Source organism: Danio rerio, chromosome 16, assembly GCF_049306965.1.
Source record: "Danio rerio strain Tuebingen ecotype United States chromosome 16, GRCz12tu, whole genome shotgun sequence".
Lineage (NCBI taxonomy): Eukaryota > Metazoa > Chordata > Actinopteri > Cypriniformes > Danionidae > Danio > Danio rerio.
This window is the reverse complement of record NC_133191.1, coordinates 22,967,501-22,983,864: the sequence shown is the minus strand read 5'-3', so window position 1 is coordinate 22,983,864 and position 16,364 is coordinate 22,967,501. Positions and strand designations below refer to the sequence as shown.

General features: G+C 36.1%; 1 protein-coding gene and 1 long non-coding RNA gene across 14 annotated transcripts in view; one reads left to right on the top strand and one right to left on the bottom strand.

Moving 5' to 3' along the window:
* Positions 1-16,364, bottom strand: part of LOC137487900 (uncharacterized) — a 1,155,393-nt gene that overhangs the window by 558,887 nt on the left and 580,142 nt on the right. The window lies entirely within an intron of this gene.
* ddr1 (discoidin domain receptor tyrosine kinase 1) overlaps positions 6,753-16,364 on the top strand; it is a 72,742-nt gene continuing 63,130 nt past the window's right edge. For all 13 annotated transcript variants that reach the window (XM_073925478.1, XM_073925472.1, XM_073925476.1 and 10 more), the window contains exon 1: positions 6,753-7,112. The gene's annotated coding sequence lies outside the window, so the exon portion shown is untranslated. The remainder of the gene's footprint in view (positions 7,113-16,364) is intronic.

Here is a 16,364-nt window from a genome sequence, read left to right as displayed (position 1 = left end):
CATAGGCACCACATAGATAATGGGTCACAGGTGAGATGACCCACCCCACCAATCGGCAATCATGCAGGCTCTGCAAATCAAAAAGCACAACCAACATCATCAGGTCCCACACAGGACCACTGTAAAACACATACCCGTAATTTTGCAGTTTTTCTTATTTAGTTTTTTCTCCACATTTATTTATGCATTCTGGGACCTTAATATTTTTTTAACTATAATTTTTTTTTAACATTTTTAATAGTTTAAAGTGCTATATTGGATTATGGGTGGTTGGGTGGCACAGTGGGTAGCGCTGTCGCCTTGCAGCAAGAAGGTCGCTAGTTCGAGCCCCGGCTGGGTCAGTTGGTATTTCTGTGTGGAGTTTGCAAGTTCTCCTCGTGTTTGCGTGGGTTTCCTCTGGTTGCTCCGGTTTCCCCCACAAGTCCAAAGACATGCGCTATAGGTGAATTGAATAAACTAAATTGTCCATAGTGTATGTGTGTGAATGAGTGTGTGTTTCCCAGTGCTGGGTTGGTACTGGGAAGGGCATCCGCTGCGTGAAACATATGCTGGATAAGTTGGCAGTTCATTCCACTGTGGCAACCCCAGAATAATAAACTGAAGGGAAATGAAAAACAAAATATTCTGTATTTTGATCATTATTTGAGCACATCCCAATTTCATTAGTTTCTTAAGCATAAAACCTTAATTTGCATCATATTTCTGCCTCAAATTTCATACTTTCATAATTTTAAATTCTTAAATTTATTCATATATTCCACAACACATCTACTTCTACTCTTCCTCAGTTTTCAATTTTATTTAAATGTAGTAAAATATCAGGCATAACTGCTTTCTCAGAGGGTTAAATCTGTAACTGTTATCAGTCACATTCAAGCGTGTCTTACTATCCTATCTTTCTCTCTTAACTGTTCCACACTATAACCAGCTTCACTTTTTCACTGAGATTAGATTTACCTCCTTTTCCCTTCGGACACACTCCTTTATTCCCTCTCTATCCTTCACAGCAAATTCCGCACAGGATCAGGCCTGCTTTTCATGCTTTGCTGAATCAAAAAAAAAAAAAAAAAAAAAAAGAGAGAGAGAGAGAGAGAGAGACAGCACAAGAGACAAGATTGGAAATTTTGTTGTAGAAGAGATCTGCTGGGGAAAAAAAAAATCTTTTAACAAGCATAACAGTGGGCTTTATCTTTAGGAAGAGAAACGAATAAAAGAGAGAGGGTGAGACAAAGCCAGAGCAAGTAGTGGAAACAAATGCAACAATGTGCAAAGGTCATTGCAACATTATAGGCGGGAAGCAGGTTTCCAGAGCAACAGACAAAGCTTGGCCAGCGGGAGAGAAGTAAGAGTGTGAAAAATAGAGAGAGAAAAAGAGTAAATAAAGTGATCAAGTTATATCACAATTTAAAGTATAAATTCACCTAAAAATTGAAAGTTACTATCCCACAAGCACAAAAGAAGATATTTTGAAGAATGTTGAAAACTGTCATTGACTACTATAGTATTTTTATTTTTCTACTATGGCTGGCAATGGCTGCCAGCTTCCACCATTCTTCATACTCATAATAATTTATGAGAATAAATACTCATAAAGGAGCTTGAGATTGAGAAATGATTAGTAAATGTTCATTTTTAGTGTAAGGCTGAAGAGTAAGGATTTAGTTTTCTAGCACAGTCAAAAAGTTAGTTCCTGCTTTTTCATGTGGCAGCCTGGTAAACTGAGCTCTACTCAAGGATGTACCGCCTCATCTTTATTAGACTGTGGTGAAATACCCTTCACAGTATTGATTTTCTTCATAAAACATGAAAGATTAGTTGCGTATTGAAATATGAGTTAATGTCTGCCCACTTTATAAACCACAGAAGTGCAGCCTGAATCAATTAGAATTTCAAGTTGTGATGAAATGGAAATAATGTTTGATTTGTGATACTGTGGTGTACAGGCTGCTGATTACAGGGCCTAACATGAACACAGTATTTCTAAGAGTGCTATTCTCCAGTAACATTTTATTAATCCTTACAATAACAAACACTGCATTGTTATTATGTAATCTGATCCACAGCTCTGTAATCTTTTCACATAAGCAGCTCGCGATAACATATAGTTTCAGTAGGCTAAATCTGCTGATTTCAAAAGAGAAGTTTCCCTCTGGTTTTAAAAGAAAGAAAGAAAGAAAGAAAGAAAGAAAGAAAGAAAGAAAGAAAGAAAGAAAGAAAGAAAAGTAATTTTATTATTTTTATTTATTTATTGCAGTTTCCAAATTTACATACAGATGGGGTTTTTCACATTGGGTACACAAAAACAACCAAACATTGGGATCCAGAAGTTGTAGAAATGATAACAAAACATTCTATAAATGATTAAATACAGAAATTACATTAATAATTCAAGGACATTATAAGAGCAATTAAAACATTACACTCATAATTGTTTTGTTTATAGTCACAAAGCAAACAGATAAAACTGATTTGATGCTTTTCAATTACAATTCAAATGTGTACTTTTTTTTAACCCATATTGTGGCACCCAGTCTACCCTTTTTTCTCCCTAAACTAAATACATATGAAACTGTGAGTATGGTACTTTTAGCATTTTAAATGTTAATTTGTATTTATTTATTTATTTATTAAATAGGTACAGTGCTGAGCATATATGAATACATCCATCACAAATCTCTCTTTTAAATTCATATTTTTAATATAAAGCTATACAATGTTATATTTGTGCACATAGATTAGATTAGTCTTTACTGAAGCCAAATCTGAATAAAATCTGAACAATATAACTTATGATAACCGTCCAAAAACAAGTATACCCAAATGTATATTATAGAAAAACAATAAATACAAATAAAAAAGGTAAAATCAAGAGAAGCAAAAAAATTAAAAATTATTAGAATTTTTGTAGGTTGTAATTTATTTTTGCAATATTTTGCTTGAATTTAATTGTATTATCGTTTATTTTTGTATGATTGGTGACTAACATATTATTTTAATAAATATATCTGTTTAATAAATCTGTTTTGTTGAAATGCACCAAAATACATTGTCTATATTCACTGAGAAATTGATAAATATATTCATTTTCAAAATGGGGTGTACTCATCTGCTGAGCACTGTATTTCTCTCATTACAAAAAATAATACAAAAAAATAAAATAAAGTTCACATCTTTCTGACTATACATTCTATATTAAGTCTGGTCTTATTGGGAGAATATATTTACCCATTTTCCCCATGTTTCATTAAACAGTCTGTAAACGACATCTCTCCATCTTATAGAATTCAAAAATTATGTCAAACTAATCACTAGTTTGGGGTATTTTGAGCTGTGACCATTTTTTTTCTGGCTTTTTTACAGTAAAATTTTCATCAGTTTTTTTTTGTCAGATTTCTTTCTAACATAGGATATTTGAGGGCTATAGCAGTGTTGAAAAAGAAAAATCGAGGGGGATATAGAATATATTCTCAAAACGTTTATGAATTTCTTGCCAAAATACCTCAATTTTTAAACATTTCCAGAATGTATGTGTACAATTTGCTTCATTTGAGCCAAATAGTTTCCATCAGACTACATTTTTCTTTAAGTATTTCTTCGGCTACATTGTGATGAAAAAAAAATTTTTATTTATATTAACCAAACTTATTTATTTATTTATTTAAATAGTCTTATGGCTAGTATAAAATATTTATGTCTAGTAAATTTTTCACCAGCAATAAGATGATGTGGCAGAATGTAAAAGGAAAAAATAGACCATGGCTTGTTTGGCAGATTTTGAATGGCAGATTTCAATTAAATTCATCTTTATTTCTATAGTGCTTTTACAATGTAGATTGTGTCAAAGCCGCTAAACATAGAAGTTCTAGTTCAGGGGTGCTCAATCCTGTTCCTGGAGATCTACCTTCCTGCAGATTTCAGTTGCAACCCTTATCAAACACACCTGCGTGTAATTATCAAGTGCTGTTCAAGCCCTAATTAATTGGTTCAGGTGCGTTTGCTCAGGGTTGGAGCTGAACTTTGTAGGAAGGTAGATCTCCAGGAACAGGGTTGAGCACCCCTGTTCTATTCAATTGAAACTGTCAGTTTAGTTTTCAGAATTGAAGTTCAGTTTAGTTTAGTTCAGTGTGGTTTAATTTTCACTGCTGAAAGTCCAAAAACTGAAAAGCAAATCCATTGATACGCAGCTCCACAAGTCCCAAACCAAGCAAGCCAGATCTGAATCTGAATTAGCAGTTAAAGGGTTGTGGATCCAGAATTTTGCATTTGTCACCAGAAATTTATCTGTTTTATGGGAAGATTTATTGTATTTAAATTAATATGTCAAAAAGTGCACTCATATTAAATAAGAAAAGCACTTAAGAACTATTTATGAGATCATTACGAATCATTAGGATCAATCAGACCATTAGAAAATAAAGTATTAATCTTTACAGGGCCATAAAACCCCCTGGGCCCAGCAGGGCGTTTCCATACCACTAGTTGACTAGAAAAACGTCAGGAAAGTAGGTGAGTCCAGCTTTGTTCAGGTGGGAGTGTTAAGTGGTGAAAGAGGGCAGGGTTTGCATGAAAAGGGAAGTTTCATTACGTGCACTACAGCTGATTTTTAAAGACTCAAAACAAACAAAAACAGGGGTGATTATGAGAGCAGTATTTACAGCGAATCTATAATATGATAATGATGTTACTGTAAACTTAGTAAATAAATAATTTTGACTAAGGTATGTCTTTAAAAACTGAAAGAGTCTTGCTGACGATACTAAGTAATTTTGCCAACTAAATAAACATAAACAACGAACACTGATCACACACTTACCAAATCTGTAGAGACAGGACAATCAACTGGAACCACGTCTTTTTAAAAAAGAAGACGAGTGGCAAATCCGGACTTCACTATTTCCAGATTCAATAAGCTCTCGGGTGAAAAAATAGCTCCTTACGAACATATTTCTGTCACATTTTAGCAGACCAATGTAATACAACTGCTTGGGTCCACATGAGGAAATAGAAACAAAACCTTCGTTGCAGCACATTTATAAACGCAACACTGATGACCCATGCCTCCAAACAATTCTTCTTCTACTTGTTTGAATTACGGTTGGCAACACAACATGGCGTCTCTCTGAACATTGTAACAAGTAAAAACAGTCTTGAAAGCTATATCGTGCATATTAATGAAGTTGCACCTCATACACAATAGAGATTGATTCGAACCAAGTCTTCTCAAGAATTAATAACAGATGTGCTGAAAACTCAATTATGTCACTTTGTATCGGTCACAATATATTTGTGACATTGCTTCAAAATATATTTTTAAACTGGAAGAATGAATTTGCTCTAAACAAAACAAAAACAAGCAATTTTCACTTGCTAGCTACATGTGTCTAATAGTGTTTTTAGCAACGTGGGACTGTCAACGTCTCAAAAAATGTGTTTTGGTGTCAGGTGACCCTTTAAGTTGCAATAAAGCAGACTAATAGACAAATCCCTTTTATGACATCTGACTATGATTGGTCAAAACATTTTTATTAAACCTATGAACTGATATTTCACATTAAACTCTGTAAGCATTTAGAAAATACAGAATGTCATTCACTTCTGACTAATGAAGGGTGAAGGAAAGAAAGCACCCATGAGGAGATTATGGTCTTTAACCATTAAAACTGTGTGCGAGCCATGGTTAATCATACTCCAAGTCAAACCAGGACATGCACGATTGTTCATTCGAAGCCAAGAAAACAGAAGAACAACCTGCTTTCAACATAAACTTTGAACTGGAACTCTTTCAATTGTTCTGTTTTCTTTTGGTTTAGACACATTCTCTTCATCAACACACCTTTGTTACAGCTTCAACCTTGATGTTACCTGATATCTCCCTCATGTTTTTTTTCTCAAATGTGCTTCACTTCTCTCTCCAAATTCTTTTAGTTCCATAAAAAGCAATAACTTCACACATGCTCAAGCTCATACACGATGCCTGCGGTCAATAGGCTTTGAGAAACAATATTGACTCTCTAGGTAGACTGCTGTTTCTCTCGGTCCACTATTTACCTCAGTGTTGCTGAATGACTGCCAACAAGTTTCCAATTCTCATCTCCTTCCAATGAATGGGCAAGTAGCAACACATAGCTGTGGAAAAGCTTTCTTTCACTCACGCTCCCTCCTCTACCTGTCCTATTTACCTTTAATATCGCTTTTCACTGACATTAAAGCACCACACCCGTTTCATTTCTGTGATTTGTGCATGTGCAAAATCTAGCATCGTGTTGGAACCTTTTCAGCTCACAGCGTTTTTCTTCTTATCTGACCTCAAGTCTGTTAACACCAGTTTTTTCTGTCTTGCCTCAGGACATAATGCTATATTGCAGGGGTTTACTCTGTAATAAGGCAATCTTTTAACACTACAAAGTGGTACTTTCTACGTGTTGAAGAGAAGTCAACATAATGTTTGGTTATAAGAGTAACGGAAAGGGTTAACAAGGTAAATCCCGTTGTTTCCTTTCCAATGATATTAAATTTCTCTTATTCCCCAAATCTCTCCAATGCTGTAACACTTTTTTTTCTTAAACTCTCTGAGGTATCATTTACAGCGGCGCTGCCAGGTCACGGGTTGCTTGCTTAACTCGCTCAGGATTGGTCAATTGCCTCATGAAATATTCAAAGAAGCACCTGATTGAGGGCGGCCATTGGACGCAGCTAGTGCAGTTATGTAAATGAGCACCTGGTCGTGTTTGCAAGCCCTGAGGGGAAGAGAAAGAGGTCTAAAAGCTAAGCGCTTATGAGCGCGCGGAGAGAGCAGCACTGATTGAGAAATAAATAAGGACGTCCGTGTCATTTGTCCTCACAAAAGAGTCGGATCTAACAGAACATTCCTTCTTTGCAAACCTTCTTGCGTGCTGGACGTACAACTCCTTTTGCAAACTTTCTGCCTGTCGCGTTCTTGAATTAGTTTATTTATTGGTGCTTTTGTGACTTTAAGCACAAAGTCATAAAGCAGTGCCAGACTATATTTACCTACTAATATAAAAACAACCTGCCAAAGTGAACAACTCGGATTTACAAAGAAGATCAGGCGACGCATTTGAAGACGTTTTCACGGTCTGTCAGACTTCTAGGTGAGTAGAAAACACCGATAATGGCATGTGGGAATAGTTTATATATGTTTAGCAAGCTGTCAGACGTTACTTTTGACTAAAGTCGTTGTTCGTAAATGCTCTGTCGACTCTCACATTCTGAGTGTCAGTTTCTTTTCGACCACCGCATGGAAACAGATTCGGCTTTCCATTAAATTCCAGTCAGTTGTTTCAGACTGTGCTCAAATGTGTGAAGTCGTCGCGCGAGTAAACTTAACTGTCTCTGTCTCGTGCATGGCGGCCAAGAGTCTCGGTGTGAGTGTGTGTGTGAGAGAGTGAGGAGTTTGGACGTCTGCCACGGTAACGTTACCGAGAATGCGCTCGGTCTGCTGCGGATCCTGTTTGCTTGTCAACTTGTTACTCTCACACCCCTCGCCGAAATTAAATGGTTTCTGGTTATGATACCTGGAACTAGAGTTTAATAGCAGCATTTATCAGAGCTGATTCTGTGAATTAGCTTGAAAACTGCTGTGGGTCATTCTGGTGGTATATTTACCCACCTGTGGCCCCGGCATTTCGCGTCAGTTATTATTTATGGGCTACCGCAATGTTGCTTTCAACTGTAATTGCAGAGGAGTCTAGAAAACACACTAGACTGACGAGGAATGGCGTTCAACCAGTAACATTTATGCAATCGTCTTATCAGACCTACTATGTCTGATTTATGATCGCTCTTGGTGTTTGAATTAATTTACAGCCTTTAAATAACGGTCTACCACATTTACCAGTTTAATTTCTTTCCCTTTTCCTGCTAAATTAGCACGTTTTACTTCATAGATGGCAAAATACTAATTGTGTTTGTGTCTTGAGTCTTTCAGAGGGACAAATGTAATTAAACAGCTCTTGAAATTTAACCATGTGCTAATATTATGTTTAGTTTTAACTTTTATTTCTAGTCGACAGATCTGTGTATTTGTTAAATATCATTTCAAAGACTGGTATTGGTGCCAGATGTTAACATTGGGATGCAGTGGGTTAAATGGTAATGATTTAGGTTAAACTCTCTTACATGACCACTTGAGGGTTGTGCATTTAAATGGGGATGTGTTGTCAGGTTTTAGATACAGATCTGTCTGTTGCCGTTTCCATAAGATGTCTGTTCTATCACAAATTGATGAAGCAAACTACAGGTGTAAACAAATTTGAACATGTTTTGAGCTGGTCCAGGTTTTGGTTAAACTATTACTTGAAATCATTTGGTTTGGTTAGATGATAAGGGAAAATGTAAAAATCAACCATGTTCTCTTGCCAGTTCTGATTCTAACCCAGAATTTGCATATACATTTGCACAGTGTGTGAATTATACATAGCCGATTGGGAGGGGGGTCAACTTTTTTTGTTTGGTAGGAGTCGTTTGGTAATACATGCCTCAGTGAATCAAATTTGTGAATGTATTGAAATTACGTCTTGTGTATTAATAAAATGTGTATGTTTCAGTGTTTTAAGGCATATTTAGTGACAATTTAAGAGGTTGCTGTAGTTAATACAAATTGTGTCTAATTTTTCTTTTTTTTAAAGCTACATGCAGATATAGAGTAAACACTTATTTTGCAAGAAACATGATTTGTGAATACTTAAGATCTCTGTCAGTGCTCTAGAACTGCCAGTTTCAGACTGTTGAATGATGTTTTTTCAGCATTGATTGGCGCGATTTGCATTGAGAATGGTATACATCATTTTAGGGGGGATCAAATGTATATTTATTTATATTATGCATTTTCAATTAATAATTGGAGTAAAGTTCGTTGTTGTGTGGGTAGAAGAAGACAAGGTTAGCGATATTAGGTAAGTAATATATTTTTATTTTATAAATGCCCAACACTCACAGCTGTATATATGTGTGTGTGTTTTTTTTTTTTTGCATGGCTGTTCACTGTTGTTATAAATGTGGCCAATACCAGATTTTCAGAGTGAACACATCATTGTACTGAACTGAACCACATGCGCGAAAGTACTATGCACGCACAAAAATGTGCGTGAAGTGAAAAAAAGCATGTTGTCAAATTGTTTAATTTGATTATTGCCATTTTCACAGACAACCCTTGTATTTTTTTATGAACTGTAAATGGTTGTTTGCTATATATAAGGGTTAACTTGTTGCAACATATGTAACACATTTATTCTTTAATTCTTTTAGTTTACATTTAGCTAATGTATTAATTATTTAAGTGAAATATAGCTTTTTCATGTAGGTCTATGGATTTTGGTATTTTTAAATGTGGTATTTTAGTATGGTGGGATTTTAAATCTAATTGAGCAATCCTTTTTTGTGGGGATTATAGGCTAATGGTTAATGTTTGCTTTACAAGCGCTAGTTGTCATTAAAAAAATAGTAGAAATAAACAACCTTCATTTTTGGTAAAGTATTTGCCCTGTGTGCCATTCGCTATGCCACTGAGGAGTAAGGCAAAGCAAGTTTGTTTATATAGCACATTTCATACACAATGACAATTCAAAGTGCTTTATATAAACAGGAATAAAAGAGACGAGTATAAAAAAAAACAAATAATAAAATTAAAAACAGGTTAGAATGTGTTAACTGGCTATAAGATAATGAAAAAGAAAAGAAAAACACAATAGTGCGATCTGTCGGACGTAGCAAAGTGCTCATTCAGTAATGGCACAGCTAAACGGGTGTGTTTTTAGTCTGGATTTAAATGTACCTAATGTTGGAGCACATCTGATCATTTCTGGAAGCTGATTTTAGCAGCATGGGGTGTAGTAGCTGAAGACCGATTCACCCTGCTTTGACTGAACCCTTGGAATTTCTAGTTTATATGATCCTAAAGATCTGAGTGATCTGTTTGGTTTGTATTCAGTGAGGATATCTGTAATTGAGGTCCTAGACCATTAAGTAATTTATAAAAAAGTAATAATACTTTAAAATCTATTCTGAATGTAACTGGGAGCCAGTGTAAAGACCTGAGGACAGGTGTGTGATGTGCTCTGATTTTGTGCTTCTGGTCAGAATCCTGGCAGCAGCCCTCTAGATGAGCTGCAACTGTCTGACTGTCTTTTTGGGAATGCCGGTGAAGAGTCCATTTCAGCAATCCACCCTGCTGCTGTAAAAGCATAAACAAGTTTCTCTAAGTCTTCACTGGAAACAAAGCATTTAATTCTTGCAATGTTTTTGAGATGGTAGTATGCTGATTTAGTTACTGCTTTGACATGACTAGTAGAGTAGAGGATGTTTGAAGCATAAACCAGTAAAGGATAAAACATGCATGTTGATAAAAAAATTATGTAAAAGTAACAATTTCCTACATAACTGTTCACACTGCGGTCAGATTGTGAAACATCAGGGGCTTCATGTACAAAGACTTGCGTTGAATTAATACTAAAACATTGCGTATGGGCAAAGCTGTAAATGTAAATGCAGTAAAATAAATCAGATGTATGAAACCCTTCATATGCGGAATCCCATGCATATTCTCTTTGTACATCTGAATTGACGTGAAATTGAGCGCAAAACCCCTCCCTGCTTCCTCCCCTGTATAAATATGGTAATGACTCCACTTTGGCAAAACTGTTTGCAAATTTGTCATCGAATTAATGACAAAAGAAAAAAAATAGAGTGGGAGAGTTTAGCTGACATGGTTAACTCAGTGGGGTCTGAACAATGCATTGTGAAAGAATTAAAAAGGAAATGGTCCAATGTAAAAGAACAGCGGCGCACCACCAAATTGTGGCCCGAACAGGCAGGAGAACGGGAGGCTGAACTAACACTCATTGAGGAGAGAGTTGCTTCAGTTGTGGGCGACACTTTACTGTCTGGAGTAGTATCCGTGTCTATGGGAGACACGCATGTATTAGAAGATCACTTTGTTAGGGGGGTATAGCTGCACCCCTCCACTGTTATCAAGGTAGCGCCACTGACATTTCAGCTGCCCAATCGCCCGCTCAACTGACCTGGTGCGAGAATGGGCATCATTGTATTTGCGCTCTTGGTCAGTTTGTGGGTTGTTGAGGGGGGTTAACAGTAACGTCTGTAATGGATAACCGCGGTCTCCTGATATGCAGTTGAATAATTATGTTCAATAAAATAAAAATGAAACTTAGCTGGAATAATATATTTAAATACATCACTCACCAAGAAGCCACTCATCTCACACCATGCCACCTTGGAGCTTCCTCGCTGTCTCCCTTTCCAAATTTGGACCCAACTCGACATAGAGCTCCAAGAGGATAGCTCCTGGAAATATGAAACGGCTAATAAGCCAGTCATCATCGTGGGCCAGAAAATCACTGTAATCCCTAAAAACTGCGTTCTCTTAGGATTCGACCATAGTCAATGTCCTCTAATAAGGCCAACACTGCCATTGCCATAGACTAAGGGTTGTTTACATTTGCAAATGCTTTTATATGTTTTAATCACATAATTGGTAAAAAAGAAAATATTGTCAATTAACCCAGTTTATCAATTATTAATGAATAGCAATGTTTGGTTTTGGTGCGATACCTTGTAGTGTGCAATTTAACATAATTGCCTCTAGGAGTTGCCAATGGAAATAAAGCAAACACGCACAAGAAATACACATACGCCAGACATGAAGTTGGTGCGGACCAATGCACATTCTCATGTTAATTTCACCGCTTTTGTGTGTAAGCAGTGTTGATGCATGAGACCCCAGATCTGTATCTGATTTAACACCACATATGAAAGTGGCACAAATCAGATTCCAATGTGGTTTGGGCTGTTCATACTGTCATGACAAAAAAAAAAATTGAGTCACGTTTAAAGAAAAAAAAAAAATCTTATTTGGGCCACATTTGCCTGCAGTGTAAACGTAGCCTTTGAGACCCCGTTGATAAATCAACTTATGTCGGAGAATTCCTTTCAAAGCCTGTAAATGGCATACAAATACATTCTTAAAGGACATTTCGAAAAGCTGAATTAATCTTTGTGATGAAGCACAGAAGAAAATTACCATGGTAACCATACGGCAGTTAAGGGATTTCATGCACTCGGTTTCAAAATCTTTCATCATGTTCAATTATTGTAATTAAAACGATTTAAGTGTTTTATTATATGGGGTTAAAGGTAGAAGGGTTTCATCAAAGTTTTTTGTGTCTGAAGAAGCAAAGGAAAATGCAGAGTATGCGTAAAAGCAGTGAAAAGATGCTATTGAATGCACCATAAAGCTAAAAATTCCCCTTCCCCCTTTTCTATCCTCTCTGTTAAAAAAGGGGGTTTTGGAGTCGTGTGAGTAAAGACACAATGAAAAGGGAGTTGAATTGTGCTGTGTCACCAAGGGAGGGGACCAAGTGCCAAGAGGGGTACAGAGGAATGTGTGTGTGTGTGTGTGTGTGTGCAGGCAAACAAATGCTCTCCAAACATCTCTGAGGAGGCCGACAGCATTGATCTGGGCAGTGAGGGTTTTATTATGAGTTTGTTTGTGTGGAAATTGCCCAAGAACTCCTTGTCGGGGCATTATCCCAGGGAGGTTGGACCTGATGTAAATACAAAGAACTGTAAGCTGCTTTTCTTAGCAGGTCTTTGTGTTTAAACTCAGCATGAATTGTTTTATTCGTGCATCTCTTAACCTGTTTCGTCCTCACACTCGTGTCTGTGGATGGCAGGGTAATCTCTGACTAGCGTGTGGTGGGTAATGATAGAGGGGTCGAAGGAGAATTGAAAGAGAAGGAAAGACACGGGTGGCATACAGAGTGGAAATGTCCTCTCAGTTGGAACTAACATCAGACGGTCTTGTTTCATCTATTAAATTGTCTTTTGACACACCCTATAGTTCTCCTCTCTCTCTCTCTCTCTCTCTCTCTCTCTCTCTTTCTCTCTCTCTCTCTCTCTCTCTCTCTCTCTCTTTCTTTTTTCACTTCACATACTTGCTGTTATTCAATCACCTGAGCATGTCTGTCTGTCTTCAAATCACATTTTGTTCATCTCCTGTCTTCCGTCACTGTCTGTCCGTCTGTCTGTCTCCATGCTGTCATGTCTCGATGAAGCTGTAAATCATTTATCTATCCATTCATCCGTTCGTCTGTCTCTCTATCAGTTACACATCACTATCTCTATATCTTCAGTCTCTTTTGTCAGCTCCATTGCAGTGCTGTGGGTGTTTATGTGTGCATACATTTGTCATTGTCATAAAGGTAAACATATGAACCGTTTATATTTGAAATTTTGTCTTTTGATAAATTTTATTCAGACGTAGTTATGCACCTTTTCCAATGAGCATTTTTCATTTTGACATTCATAGTGTTTTGATGTTATAATGAAGAAAGAATTGATGAAATTCTTGAAAACCCTCAATTTTGCCATGAAAGCAAAATAATTTTTTTTTTGATAAAGCATAATCCTAATGTAAAAAGGAATTGACAAAGTAAAAAATAATTCAAAATAATGGCGTAATCCAGGGGTTCTCAACCTTTTTCACTTTGTGGCCCACTTCTTTGTCTGATTTTTTTGAAGGCGCGCCTATACATTTATATATATATATATATATATATATATATATATATATATATATATATATATATATATATATATATATATATATATATATATATATATATATGTAAATATATATAAATATATAAAGTGCCTTCAACTATTATCTATTATTAGCATTTATTAAAAAAATATAATTTTATTTAAATGTATTTATATATAAAACTAAAACTATCTATCAGAGCTGCACGATTCTGGCTAAAATTAGCTTTTGCAATTATTATTATTATTTTTTGCCTAAAATAAAGATCACGATTTTCTCACTATTCTGTAGATGTAAAATAAAGATTAATATGAGTGGGTTATTATTATTGTTGTTCTCAAACATGTGGTAAAACAGCAATAGGCTTTGTGTAGCTGTACTGTTGGTTAAAATGCTCAATTTTATATAGACTTGGAATGGTGGACTTAAAGACTTTAGATTTGTCCTGGTCATTAATGCTTATGATAATTCTGATGTTAAATTATTGAGTTTGAGACATATGCTTACAATCTGCTATTTCCTGCTTAAAAATCTGTCACTGACATAAAGCTGGGCGATATGGCAAAAAAAATATCGATAATTATTTTAAAAGGTTAGTTAATGGTCACATCATTTTTAGTTTTGGATGAATTTGGATGTATTAGAGTGAAATATACTTTAATATATTTTATTTAGGGATGCTAATGAGTACTTGATGAGCTATTGATTGTCAATAACACTAATCAATTGATTTTATCGATGACTGATTAAACATGAACATGTAAAGGTTTAGTTATGCTTTTCGCTGTGAGACACATCCACGCATTACATAATCAAGTGTGTGCAGTTTACCTTATACAGTAACCCTCTTGACATTGCATATAGCGGGACGCATAAACCCAGTTATCTGCAGATCTCCGTTATATCCGCGGATGTTTTAACCAAATTTGTCTGACAGACTAGCACAAATAGGCCTATGCAGACTCTTATTTTACAAATCGCGTATCACAACGAAAACAGCCGTAAAGGTTGTATTTTTGCCTCCCGTTAGTGATGCGTAAATGACGATTATATCTGCGAGCGGTGCGGATAAACCGCGGGTAGGGTAATAAAAAAATACATTATAATTAGTAAATTGCAAGTCGGTGGCGGGTGTATAGCAGGACATGGCAGTGGATCAGCGAAAAAGCAGAGAGTCAGCTTAGCATTATTCACTGAAGTCTGCAGCTAGGTGCGTTTCGGAGGCAAGGCGGAGATAGCGCGGCCGCGCAGGGATATGAAAAGCGGGCAGCTCTTTTCTCAGAGTAAGGTGGATAGGGAAGATGTTGTACGACTTCAATTTTGCAAACACATAGAAAATGTATTGTTAAAGACATCAGGTAAGAGGTGAATGACATCTTTATATTTATTTTATTCAGAATAGAATGCGGCACACTGCGCTGAAGGACTTTTTTTTTTTATCAGTTTTTAGCGAGGTAAGGGGTTATTCATGAATTAATAAATGTTTAATTATATTTTCTTTTTTCTGTTTAGCACCAAAAAATATCTTTTTACTCCTTTGTGTTCAACAGAAAAACTAACTCAAAAAGGTTTTAAAGAAGAGAAGGATAAGTAAACGATGACAGATTTCATTTTTGAGTGAACTCTCTCTATTATAATTCACAAAATTTGTAAAATCAAAAAGATCACAATCTCAATTTGACCCCACACGATTTTAATTCAGCATCTCTACGATTTAGCCAATTATATTTTCAAGTTCGGGAGAAGCATAAAGGCGGTTGCACAAGTCTTCACATTGTTTTAGCTCTATCACTGTCTCTACTCTACTAATAGCTGGTGTGTGGTGAGCGCACTGGCGTCGTTGTCCTGTGGCTGCCATCGCATCATCCAACTGTATGCTGCACAATGGTGGTGGTCTGGAGAGACCCCCCCTCATAATTGTGGAGCTCTGTGGGTGTATGGCCATACACCAATAATGCGCTATATAAACACAAACATTGCATTGTTTTAAATATGTTGCATTTAAAAAAACCATTTGATGATACGTTTTTTCTTTCATATCAAACACAAAGGGTTTATGAAAATAAATGTTTACTGGGTCAGTATAACTACCTTTATATAATGTTAAATATAATGCAAGAGGGAATCTGATAATGACAAATATCTGATTTTACCAGTGAAAAAATGATCTAATAATATTGTCAATGATAGATTGCAAGCATATGTTTCTATGTTCAGAATTATGAATAGTTGTATTGGGATGTCATCACTTTACTGTAAGTTAACAACCAGGACAAAGTTGAAGTCTCATTTTAGCTAAAATGGGTGCTCAGCCAAACAACAAGAATGACAAAAATTCAGGCTGCGTTTGAAATCACGTACAGTACTTGCATATTATATAGTACGCTAAAATCAGTATGCAAGCTGAGTAGTATGTGCGAATTCATAGAATTCAAAAATCAGTATAGAAGAAGAACCCGGATGACCTACTACCGGTGAGATTCTGAAGTGCGCATCTGTACGCTGTGCCATGGTGCACCCCGACAGAATCCATGAATGGGAATGAAGCATCGCAACTCACGTGGGTAGGTGATGTGATCATGACAAAATGGCGGATGAGTTCTATTCATACTGCTCACATTCAAATTGTATAGAAAGTATTTTTCTAACAGTAGAGTAGTGAATTCAAATGTAGTACCCACTGATGCCTAGGTCCACCTGGAATCTGCGCGCGCAGAATTCTGCAGATTTTCTGGTGATATTTAGCCCATGATTAATACTGTGTGTGTACATCTATATTTATTCA